The following is a 13,636-nucleotide window of genomic DNA, read 5'->3' as shown; positions in this document are numbered from 1 at the left end:
TCCTTTGCAGTCTCAATTCCTGAAGCGAATTGTTGAGAACAGATGGATGTAACGAAACAGTGCAAATCACTATTCATGAAGGGAAGATAGGAGACCATCGGATGAGAGTAGGGAGTGAAGTAGATTTATTCTACTCTCTATTATCTACTCTGAGAGGCTGAGAATTGTGAGCATCCACACTTCATCTTCTCAGTCATCATTATTGATTTGGTTTCCTTTTTTTAAAAACCTTCTGCCTCTTTGTTTGTCATCCTGCCCGAAGTCTTGTCATAAGTCTCAATCAAATATGGAAGGATTGGTCAATAATAGGAGATGTGGTTGATATCCTCCCTTATGAGACTCACTGGGTTGATATATTTGCCTCTTATAGAGAAAACCGATGAAGAAACTATATCCATCTAACAAGAGAAGCAGCTTTCTTTTGACCTACTTGGGGCTCTGAGATATGAATGTTTTCTTCTTTCAATGAACTGCTTTCCCCTCAAGCTTTTCTCAGTCTACTTTACAGTCACTAGCAATCGTATCTTGGTAACGGTGCTTGATAACTGGGTGCTAAATGAATGATGCAAAATTGTATAAGATAATTACATGCAAAACCATATTTTGTTGTTCTAAGAAACTTTAAATCGATATTAAATGTTGTCCAGACATTTCGTCAAAATGCCTATCTGTAATCGATACTGTTATAGGCCAGGACCTGTAAGTAATTCCGAATCAATATGTTTTAAAATTCAGACAAGCTTGCCAAGCACCATGCAAGCAAAGGAACTCAGAACAAGTAAAATTAGCCTCAGATGAAACTACTTATTGCAAGTTATGTCTTGCAAATAGTCTCATGATTTTGACTGACAACTAAGCTACCTTTTAAGTGTAAATAACTGTAGCTGCAGGCTGCAGTAAATATCTCAAAAGGGTGGCATTCTTCATACTGACCGAGCAGATTCGATCTTAATAATCATACCATGTGAGGCCTGAATTCCAGTTTCAATAATTTGCTAGCTTCTAATGAGAACCCATTACTCTTCACAACGGCAAGTGGTGGAGAGGTTGATCTAATTGCACTACTTGAAGTAAAACTTTTAGGTAATACTGCAATATCTACATTAATGCCCGCACATTTCATTCATGCATTAGTGAACTGAACAGAGAACATTTGCCAATACATGCAAGGATGCTCAATGACGAATTAAAGCTGTGGGTATTTAATGGATTGTGAGGATATGGGAACCATTACAGTCCATTGCAGAGGTTGTCTAACAAGCCCCTGAAGCCTTGAGTCATTAGCGTCCTCGCTCTGCCCAATGATCGATGCTAATTTATGTTCGCTGTAGTCAGCTGTCCAGCTTCACTTTCAAGCTGATCAACTTTATTTTGTCCGCTCACGCTGGCAAAGAAGTGTCCTTTTCCCTCGGCATTCAAAGTCAAACTCATGGACCCTGATTGCATTCGCCCATAGATAGTGGCTATTATGCATAGTGCGGAAATGCAGAGACCAGAATCCCATAAGGTGTAAGTGAGGGAGCTGGCACTGTTCCTCTGTCAGATAGCACAACTCTGTTTTAATGATGCATAGGTCCCCGGCATCCTTGGGGAGGATGTGTTTCTTGGTCACAGTCCAGAAATTTAAAGTAGTTGCTTGTGATCCCCATGATTAATTTATATACCCTAGAAAAAATACAATGGTAATAATTCTTGTGCCCAGCGGATGGTGGTCGCAGGTGTTGGAAATACCAAATGGGATGAAGCCAAGCTAATGGTGCCTGCAAGGGAAACTATCTGTCAGGGATAATCCCTAATAACACCGTGGCATAGATAATGCGCTTCCCCCTCCTCTCTCTCTCTCTCTCACTAGCCCATGATATTGAGATAGCTGTAGAGGAATGATTAAATGAGGTATGGATATTGACACAGCTAAATGTATGGATCGGGACTGAAGTATTGCCCGGTTTAATGTTTGGCAATAATTAGCTTCCCACTGTGGGCTCGCCAAACTAGGCTGAGGAGCAGGACGGGGGGATTTCTATGAACTTTGGTGAGCCACGTTCCACTTCATTAGGTCCTGAGTAATTGGCTGAACACGTGACTACAGAAATTAACATTAGCCGCCTTGTGATAGGTAATTAAGGCATGTTTTTTTGGAGCGTACCATGGTAAGCAAGACATTCAGCACCGCACAGGCCCTCGAAGGCTACAACTTGTCCTCTATCACGGCACAGAGCATCAACAGCCCGACAACATATATCCTCTAAAGTTTAAATACTAGATGTACTGGAAGATTATTTCATCAAACATTTTAGCAATTGTTCAAATTACCTAGAAACCAGTTTGAAATATGGCTTATGTAGGCTTCCATTATGGCTTAATTGCATCATAGCACGTGCCCGCTCTACACATTCAGATAAGCCTCCTGATCTCAGATTACTGTCCATCCAAATCCAGTCTGCCACAAGGGAACATGAGCAGTGCCGCAGACTCCGGCGGCAGAATGTCACTCATTGTGCGAGCGCATATTACACATTGATGGAGAGAAGGAGGAGAGTATTGATAGCTAACATCTTGTCATTTCCATTCAAACTCAGCATAGCGTGCATAAAGGTGGGAGTCGATGGAGTGGGGAGGACCTCAAATGAGAGATGGATACAGATAAATGCACAAAGAAATGAGATGCAACAAATCTAAGCTGTCTTTTGTGAGCTTTTGCCTTTAATGGGAGCGAATTAGGTCTTCCAGTCAGAGCATTTAATTAGGTCTTGCTGATTTGAGTTCATGCAGAATTTGAGAGTAGATAAAAAGAACACACTGAGAAGTTGCTTATCATCACACAAACTATACACTGCACATACACGGACTATGAAATCAAAGATGATTATATGGCAAGATTGACACTATTACAGCTAAGTCCACCATTTGTAAACCATATTTTCACTATAGGCTTAGTTCATTAAATTATTATGATCAGGTTCTGAGTTCATAATGTTTGATAGAATAGTAGATTGTTATTTTTCAATTTTCAGAAACAGATACATGTTTTCAGCTGACAAGCAAGGGCTTATCACAGCAAGCTTTTAGTTGCTGCCCCCCTCACCTGAAACTGCTTCCTATTTAGAGCCCATTTCTGCACATCACAGTACTGCAGTACACCTTATCTGTTTGGAGGCCGGAATGTAGATACAGTCCTGATGGTACGGATGCTACTGTTACAGTTACTGTTATCATTTTTTGAAAAGGTGGCAAAATATGATCAGTAATATCCTTATGCACTGATGCGGATCATAAAGGAGGCCAGCCCATACTGTGACCCCACATAACCAACAATCAACTGTAAAAGCAGTGAATTAATAGTATTTTCGAATTGTGTACACACACACAAACACGCAGATCTGAAGAAATGGGGGACTACTGTATGCTACCACAGCTCTTCTACCTGGAGAAACAGCCATGGTCGCACTCATTTATAGCATGTAATAAATCACGCAGCCCAACAGACAAGCATGTTTCCCACTGATTGAGTACTCACAGAGTAAGTGGAGTCAGCTCGCTCCTTCCTCAGCAGCCAAGACACAATCAGCCCCGTGGCCTGCTCAGAGAGAGGGAGAGAAGATAGAAAGAGAGAGAAAGGGAGAAGAGAAGGTATTGAGAGGCCTTGTAAACCTAATCTGAAGACAGGAAGGGACTGAAATGGTGAGTTTAGTTAGCGTGGTGTGTCGCTATCAGTCTGTAGCAGGGAGGATGCAGTTTGCAGCCAAACTGGTTTACGGGCTGCTCCTTCAACCCTTCATACAATTATGGCATGAGGTGGTATTGAATTAACAAACAATGCAAATATTTATGGAGGCAGAAATAATCATCTTTAGAGAGTTAAACCTCGATGGGCGGAGCCAAAGAACCATTTTTTTGGAACACAAGTTTGCATAGTGGCAAACTCGAATGCCGAAGAAGGAACTTAGCAAACAAAATAAAAATAAAAACTAGAAGACACTCGGTAGAGTGAAAACCTCCGCCAATACGAAACAGTTCTCCAACTTACAAAGCTGCAGCCTCTGAAACGGTTCGTTTGTTTATGGTTTGTCTTCTGGGTTTGACTTTATACAGCACATGCTGTTTATCAGTCGACTTGAAAGCTCCAGATATCGTGCTTTCCCACCAGTACATGAGCACAGCATAATAGTTAGGCTAAAAAACAATTTAATCAACTGATACCAAATCCATTTGTTACTTTTTAAGATATTTTGCTACGCAGACAAACAGACGGGGAGGAAAAACCTCTGTTTCAACTTGGTTAGCGGAGGCAATTACTTATTTTTTCTTTCACTCATGACCATGGCATTCATGATTTTGAAAAGTCAGCAGCTAGCTAACTAGCTTACCTACATAGGCTAGTAGGGCTAGTTTGAACTTGAAAGGTCAGCAAGGCTAACTAGCTAACCTACATAACAGTATGGCTAGATTGCATTTTTTCAGCAATAGCACTAGGTTTCATATTAGCTACCTCTTATCTTTTTCTTTTTTCACTGTAAATGGTACCATGTCCTCATAGGGCATATGCAAACTAACGTTTCTTTTTTTAAGCATGAAGCTGCACTTACAAGTGATGGCATATTTTAGGACACAAAAGTCAGATATCATAAACACGTACTTGCAGACACACAAAAACCAATCATAATGACCTGAATGTCTGCACTGGCACCACAGAGGCCATTTACTCAGTGTAATTTGGTTTCCAGCAAGACAGACTCCAGCAGAGCTATCACAAAAAGATTGATTGTTTTTGCAGGTGGATAGAGCCCTGCTTCCACTGGCCTTAATAAAAAGCACTCTACATAGTTTGCACTGTAAACATCACAGACAAAAGGAGCCTCTTTCCTTGAGTAAAGCAAATGACAAACATTTTTACAGGATTTTTGGAAAAGTGGGTAACAGGTATAAGGCATTATGCTATTATCAGAGAGTTGTTCTTGGGGGGAAAAAAAGATTGAATAAAAAGAGTATAACCTTGTTTGAAAAAGACTAAGCCTATTCATGCATGCACACATTCTGAAATGCTCTGTACAAGCTAGTGTGAGTTAGAATAGAATAGAATAGATTTATTTCGAACATGTTAAAAAAATAATATATATATATATATATATACGTAAGAAAACAAAACAAGAATAACCAATAAAATTAATAGTAAACATATACAACAAATTCTCAATAAACAACATAAATAAATAAATATTACATGTCCGAAATGGCGTAGGAAGAAGTAAAATACTTATTTGGTCCTACCCCTTTGCTAAGCTTAATCAATGAACTTAATGTTTATAGTCCAACTATCCACCCCAGTGTCCATCATACACAACTTAAATAATTACTTCTATGTTCATCCTCTTTATACATACCTAATCAACCTCTATGTTCATCCTCTGTATACATAATCAACTTGTAGGTGCCCATCCGGCATGTCCCAACACTCACAGAGAGAAAACAATAGGAAAAAAAACCCCAAAACAAAACAAAAAAACCCCAAAACAATAACAACATCATCATCAGCGAGCGTCACATTCTTGAGACAAACAAGGCCCCTTCCTCATCCCTGTTACGCGCGAAAATAGTTTTTTTTGTACATCGTCTTAAACTGTTTGATATTTTTACTCTTCTTGAGTTCTACATCAAGACCATTCCACAAAGTCACCCCACAAATTGTAACACACATACTTTTAAGATTGGTATGAACACAACGTTTTTTCAAATTCAGTTTTCCTCTTAAGTTATACCCCCCCCTCTCTGTCTAAGAACATTTTTTGTATGTTGCCAGGAAGTAAATTATTTCTTGCTTTGTACATTATTTGTGCAGTCTTAAATTCCACCAGATCCATGAATTTCAAAGCATGTGTCTTTAAAAACAGCATGTTAGTGTGTTCACGATATCCTACATTGTTTACTATCCTTATGGCTCTTTTTTGTAGTATACATAATGAGTGTAAAGTGCTTTTGTAGGTGTTACCCCACACCTCCACACAGTAATTCAGATACGGTAATACAAGTAAACAATACAGAGTGTGCAACGCTTTATGATCCAGAATGTGCCTTGTTTTTCCCAGAGCTGCAATGCTCCTTGCCAACTTTGCTCGCACATATTTTATATGAGGTTTCCAGCAGATTTTGTGGTCTAATATCACACCCAGAAATGTATTTTCTTACACTCTTTCTATATTAACATTATCTATCAGCACTTGTACGTGTGTGTTTATTTTACGATTTCCAAAAAGCATAAGTTTGGCTCTTATTACGCAATGAAATTCCCAAAATGACACACAATCCACAGACTATATTGTCACATTGTGCATGTTTTAGCTTCTTACACCCTGGCAGACCAGTTGGTTAAGGTGTGCAAGATTCAACTAAATGGGCTTCTACTGTATGTTGCATCAGTCTGGATACTAACATGCTGAGAAAAAGATGAAGTGGGAGAGAGGGAGGACGATGCACAGTATGGAGGAGGGGAGTGAATGAAAGGAATGCAATTGGTTACAACCTTGGAGTTAAAGTAATAATCATTGACATTTCCATATAAATATTTGTTAATTTTGCTACTTTCTATCGCTCATTGATAGAGCACAATAGTGATTCAACTCATATCCAGTTCATGAAAGCGTTTACATTTGCTGTTCTTAACACCCAGTGTCTGGTAGCTCTTTCCAATGTAGGGAAAAATCCTCTGACACACAGGAAGTGATGTATTTTATGTTTCCAGTTTGTACAGAATAAGATGTACACAGAAGAAGAACTGGGTAGTTAGCATGAGCAGTGATAGCCGCCATGGCTGAGCAGACAAAGAAAAGAGCGCCACCTACAGAAACTGCATCAACAGAAAATCCAAGGCAAAAAGCAGCAGATGTTGCCACATAAAAAAAAAAAAAATCAAGGTTGTCCAGATTTCCACTTGAATGTCTAAAATGAAAATGCATAATACATATCGGTGTGTGTTTGTGTGTCTGTGGGGAGGGGGTTGCCATTCTTTATTGAATTACTACGATTTAGCACAAATTCAGATCGCTGATCATGATGCATTATTCTGCTTCCACCACCATACATCAATGTCCTACCTAGCCTCCAGTAGGGAATGTATATGTTAAGCTGCACCTAGCAGTACCTGCAAATCTATGATTCCCTGTTCCTGAGCTCCGAGGCAGTGTTGAAGAATGCTGTTTCTCCACAGGCTACTGATATATTACTCATATTTTGGGGAGCAAGACAGCAAACCAGATGATTGTCTTAACGTCGGACAATTTTTTTTTTGCAGATATACAGCAGACTTGACAGTGTGTCTGTGGATATTTGCTTTAAAAGTTATTGCCCGCAGCTTAGGCTTCTTTGAACTCGTCCTGGAATCGTATTAGATATGTTGCTCGTCTTCCAGGTCTCTCTCTCTCAGCGTGCAGTTAACATTTCTCTGTTTCAAGCCCTTCCTTATATGCTCAGGTATCACATGGCCTGTTGGAAACCCCACTAAGTGCCTACAGCAAGAGAGTCACATTACTGCAGCTGTAGAGATTATGAATGATAGGGAAACTCTTTTCACATTCATTAAAGTGCCACAAATTAATAATTCATGGGATCAAATTACAGGCCTCAAAATATTCAACTGTGTTGTATCAGGCCTTTCCTCTCCAATTGATCACTTTGAATGCAAGTGATGTATTTGCCAGTCAGGGATCTGCAGCCCATTCACTATACCACGACAGGGAAAAGCTGTGTCCCCTCTGAAGGAAAGAAGTCTGAAATGAAGAAGCAAATAAAAAAATATAATCATTAGTAGAAACCATTTTATTTCTAGTCTTCAGATGAATATAACTTTTTCTGTATTAGGTGAAATGCATTCAGGATTTGAAAGATGTGATGTGTATGGCTTTTCTCATGCCAGAGTTAAGTTATTTGTACTGGCTGTGTCAATCACAATGACTGTGGTGTTCTAATTTTATGTCTACTGTCAAACATGTACTCACTGGACAGATTGCTTAGAGGAATATACCACCCACATGAAAATATTGCACTTAGTGTTTCACACCTTGAGGCAGCTGTAACACACGGTAGTATTATCATCCTCCTGACTATTCACCCTTGGTCTGCAGCTATGTGACATGCAAACCTTCCCTGCATTATCTGAAAAGAAAAAAAAAAAAAGAGTAATTCCCCTGTGGACCTGCATATTGATGTTTTGTTTTTATTTATGATATAAATAAATCATAGTCAGATCATATAATCTTATTCAATTTCTCAGTTATGTGAAGTGTAATGAATTAGCATTTCAACTGAAGTAATAATATTCAGTTATGGGCTAAAAATGAGTCACCTCTTCTGCCAAAATATCAGTTTTTATATGATCCAAAAACTGTAATTTGCTCTCCCGGCATGTTGTACAGACTGTGTTGAATAAACATTGTATGTATCTGCCAAAGAGACGCACTTATACGATTTGGCAGTTTTGAAAGGAAAAACAGCAATTATTATTGCTCAGCAACAGAGTCTTATAATAAGATAGCCTAGGTGTTTGAAGAGAAGGAGAAAGTGTGGACTTGGTTAAGTTTTTCTGTGCTTGTGTACTACATTTCTTTACCAAATAGTTGCACTTGAGAATGTGTGTCTGCCATTAAAGGAAAATTCCACCCTCCGATACTCTTACACTGTTTTATATGATCAATCTCTGATGTTCAATGCATTCCACAAGTTGTTTTGTAATGAAGTGCTGTAATTTTTTGGTGTATCCACTTTCCCTCAACCTGCCTCGAATACTTTTACTTCAGTACTACAGTCAGTGATTTCCTACATTTCCCAGAATGCCTTTCAACAACCCCCAGAGAATGGGTGTGAACCTGTTCCATCCAGATGTTGGTTTTATGTACAGGGAGGAGAGAGCAATAACGATAGCAGAGTAAAAGAGCAGTTTGCAGTCGAGAAAAAGTGAGTCACGCCCCCTACTCAAAACATGTCAGCTGTGTTGCCTTCTGGTCTACTGAGGTGGAGAAATTGGTATCTCTTCCTTTTCCATGTTGGATGTCTCCCTGTATGATTTTTGAACGTCGCAGCGAAATGAAAGAAAGAAACCCACTCGCTCTTTGATTCTGAGGGACTGACACCAAAACTTGATGTTTACTGTTGATGTTTTAGATCGCTGAAACATTTTCTCCTCTCAAACTCTGTATCAGTTAACAGGTTAGTATTGTTGATTTAGGCCATTGGTTCCCAAACTTCTTGGGATTCTCTTTTTGGTAAAACACTTTGCCTGGTTTAGCCAATCCCCTTACCCAAAAACAGGATTCTTACAGCAAATCAGACTAAAGAAAGTTTTGAATTCATATGCCGAGTCCGACATAGGTTAACTTAATGTTAGTGTTATGTCATCTTACTTTCATCTGAAGACTTCACTTATAACTACACTATACTATCAAACTAGCTTATTTAGGTAAAAACCTTCCACGTAGCACCTTTTGACTAGCTGATATGGAAATATATCAATACAATAATCCAAGGATGTCTATATTAATATTTCAACGGTTTTTATGACTAAAACTTTGGGAAGTTGAATTACTTTTACTGTTTTGAAATGTCACCCAATCAAAGGAAGAGAGTGATATGAGATTGCAATATCACCAAAACAAATCAACCAATATTTATTTTTTCCGCTAAGCACACCAGAATCCAAAGGGCGTTTTGGCGGCATATTTTATCTGAGGAAAGAGAAACATGACCGAAAATTACAGTTTTCACTGCAATGCGATGACAGCTCTGTGTGTGACTTAAAAAAAAAAAAAAAACACCAAAATAAATTTCGCTGAAGCAAAAAGGCTCAATCATAAATTGCTGATGCTGTAACACGCGCATCATCACACCATACAATATCATCACAGCTACTCAGGCTTCTGTCGACGCAGCCCGGCCGTCTTGCTGGCTGGGCAATTGTAGCTGTCACTCACCTGAATAATGTGGGAGACAGTGGTGGTATTTCAGACGAGGGAGAAAGATTTTTATCATCTTTTCTCCAGTAGGTCACAGAGCAAATGACTAATTTTAGTAAAGGTGGGGTATAAATGGCGACCGCTCTTCTTGACAAGGCTTTGACTGAGCATCGCCGTCCGAAAAAACAGGTCAACGCCTGTCCGACTATTCCCCCGACGTTGCGGGGGAGAGAGAGAGAGAGAGAGAGAGAGAGAGAGAGAGAGCCTACAAGGGGGCTGGGAGGCTCGCAGTGGAAGGACTTCAATGGGAAACGCAGCAGAACATAAGAAGGAGCCCCACAATGCAGTTACTACATAAAAAATTCATGTCATTTTGTTGCTTCCACGGTTGAATCTCTTCAGAGGTTCCGGTGGCAGCTTTTGGGAAGAGGCTTGATGAAGAGAGAGGACTGTTCCCAGCTCTCAGGAGATTTCACATGTCAGTCTCAGTGAAAGCCGGCGGGAGGGCGCTGCACCGCGTCTCCCCGCGACCGTGTCAATTTCAGCTTACATATACATTAACATTACTGTTGTGGAGTCTTTAACGACGGCTCATTCATGTTTTTCTTTACAGCATTCTAACTGGCCTGTATCAAAATATTAACTTCTTAGGTGAGAGATTATAGCGCTCTAACTGTGCAAAATGCTGAGGTCTACAGGTAATTTGTAAGGATGGAGAGGGAAGCTCCTTAAGACTAGAAAGGCCAATGGATTTTGGGGTCAACATCAATTGATGACAATCCTCCTTTTGCCCTTACACCCCCACCCCCCCTACCCCACCCCACCCCCCGCTGCAGTGCAAACACAAGCCTGTCTGGTACCTGAGGACAGTTGGCACCACCCACGCTAAAATCTATGGTTCACTCTCCATATGAAATGTAACACTTTGTTCAAATAAATAATTTCTAAAAAAAAAAGGTGATGAATTACACCATGGCCAAAGTGTCTTTAATGAGGCTAAATGAAAAATACATGGAAATAACAATAGGGCTGAGTTTATTTGATATAACATTAAAACTATAAGGAAGTTAAATACTACATGCAAGCCTAGTAAGGGCTGAAATAGTCTGTTTTCCAATGCAAGTAAATAAACAACTGGAGTTTCGATGCTGTAAGTCAAATTCAGAGGGTTTTCTCAGCACTCAGCGCAATGTGAATGGTGATGTGCATGAGTCTCGGTGTCTCTGCTGTGTTCGGATGAGAGAGAGAGAGAGAGAGCTTCCCGGGTTTGCAGCTTCCCTGACTGCCATGTAGTTTGTACACAGCTCCTCAGCCATCTGCAGGAAGACATCATACGAGCCGATCGTTTGCTTATTCATGCAACGTTGGTAGAAAACGTGCGCATGGAAGGCCGCAACGTCCAGAATGCTGAACGCAGAACGCAGCTCTCTCAGAGTTCTTGCACATCATCAGATCCATGATTATTAGTTAAGAAAGATAAGACGGTACTTTGTTTAATAGACTGATCTCTGTGGGGAAGTTAGGTAACGGTAATGGCGTGCGTTATTCTCCGTTTTCATTATTGCGGTGCTGAATCGTGCAGCAGACTTCTGTTTGTGCACACTGGGGGGCCAATTCGTTCCACTGCTTGTTCATCGTTCACAATATATTTGAATTCTCAACTTCACTCTTATCAATCCTGGAAGGCTAGTTGGCATAACGATGGCCCATTGACGATGCTCAATGGGCCAGTACACAAGGCTGAGTATAAAATATATACTTCAACAAAAACCAAGCCAGAAAAGTTTGGTATCAACATTAGAATGAGTGTGAAGCAAGGTGCTTCTGAGTCCATTTCCATGTGAACAACCTGTCAAATCCTGCCATCAATAGACAGCTGCTCTGGCAAAAGGGGGTAAATATAACTACTATTGCCTTGTGTGATACTGGAGGGATGGCATTGCACCTTTTTTGAAAGCTGAGACACTTCAATTTTAGAATTCAAAACAGCTGTCAGCTGACAAGGAGCATACACTGAAAATCAAGAATCACCACCCACAGTGGAAAAATATCCATGGTAAAAGGAAAGGGATGTGAATGCAGGTATGTGATTGGGGTTATTAAAAGAACATTTCCTATTTCAGATGTTTTCATTTGGTGCACAACATCTCAAGAAGGCTCCACAGAAACATCAACCATCCCAGAACCTCCTTCTGCAATCGCTCTCTCTGCACTATCCCATCATCAGCCTCCATATGAGCAACGATAACCAAAAAGCTCTCGAAAGGCTTATAAAAAATAGTACTGAAAACGCTAATTACCTATTTACAATTTCCCCCCTAAAGTATTCCTTTCCCCATGACTCTCTTACCCTTGCCCCTGAAACTCACATGCCCCCAGTCTCAGCGGTTTCAATTAAATTGTCTCTCAGCGAGCCTCAGCAGGAGAATATCGAGGAACATGGAACCCAAGAGACAAGACGCCCATTACTGCCAGGTCTCCAGCTCCATTTAGACTACGGCTGAAGAAGGAGCGGATGACAATACAAGGATAATAAAGCCATTCTCTACATGTGGAATGAGTTGTGTTCATTATTAAACATGTACATAGTTGAGAAATTGGAACTAGTGAGCACAGCGGGGGAAAACAGGTCACTGGAATTTGTGCATCATGTGTTTTTCCAGCACAGATGCATGAGCACACCATGAGCATGGAGGTGTGCTGAAGGTTGTATGAGCATGTCCTTGCACTTCTGGTTGATTGGTCTATATTTGGTCAGCGAGCCACCTGGATTTTTCCTCAGAATCTAACAAGCTAACTACCTGTCATTTTAAAAAAAAAAGGGGCACGCTACGAATCTGCCAAGCTGTGGAAATGAAGGTGAAAGTGAAAGCGTGGTTTCCACTGGAAAATACAGTAGATGTAAACAATGCAACAGCAAAGACAGTGGTAGATATGGAATTTAAAAAAAGGTTTCATGAGGTAACTGTGAGGTTGTAGTGTTCTGCAACTACAAAGTTCTGAGCAGGCAAATTATGGGTTTTTGCTGCTCTGATATTGCCTGTCAAAGTGTTGCATAAGTTAACATAGCCTGCTGGCAAGCACTAATTATGTAGCATTGATGATGAACATAAAATAATAAAATTTAAAACAGAAAAAAAAACAATACAATTATTTTCAAGCTTACCATTACGGAAGAGGATTAGGGCCACATGTGAAAAATGTATTTGAGTTCTGAGTTTAAAGTCAGAATTCTGAGAATAAAGTCAGAATTCTGAGTTTCAGAATTCTGAGTTTCAGAATTCTGAGTTTAATCTCAGAATTCTGACTTTAAACTCAGAACTCAAATACATTTTTCACATGTGGCCCTAATCCCCGTAGACCATCGACGCCAAGCATCCATTTTGAGATTTTCATTCCTGTAGTCTTGCAGATAAAAGTTGCAGAGAACTGAGAAGCTTTGACAGGCTGAAATCAACTCCTCGACACACTACTCAAGCTCTAATGACGCCACGCAATTCTCCAATGTGGTGAAAACACGAGTTCGTCCTACTACAACATGCAACCAAAACATTTCAAAAACCAAACCAGAGCATTTTTCTCTCTATAACCTGATTTGGCCACATTAGCTAGCTAGTAGCATAGAACATTAGCAACTGTAAGTGCAACTTTACATTTCAAATGTATGTTTAACCATTTACCACACATCCCTGGAACGC

Source organism: Centroberyx gerrardi, chromosome 5 (assembly GCF_048128805.1).
Source record: "Centroberyx gerrardi isolate f3 chromosome 5, fCenGer3.hap1.cur.20231027, whole genome shotgun sequence".
Classification (NCBI taxonomy): Eukaryota; Metazoa; Chordata; class Actinopteri; order Beryciformes; family Berycidae; genus Centroberyx; species Centroberyx gerrardi.
This window is presented reverse-complemented; position numbering follows the sequence as displayed.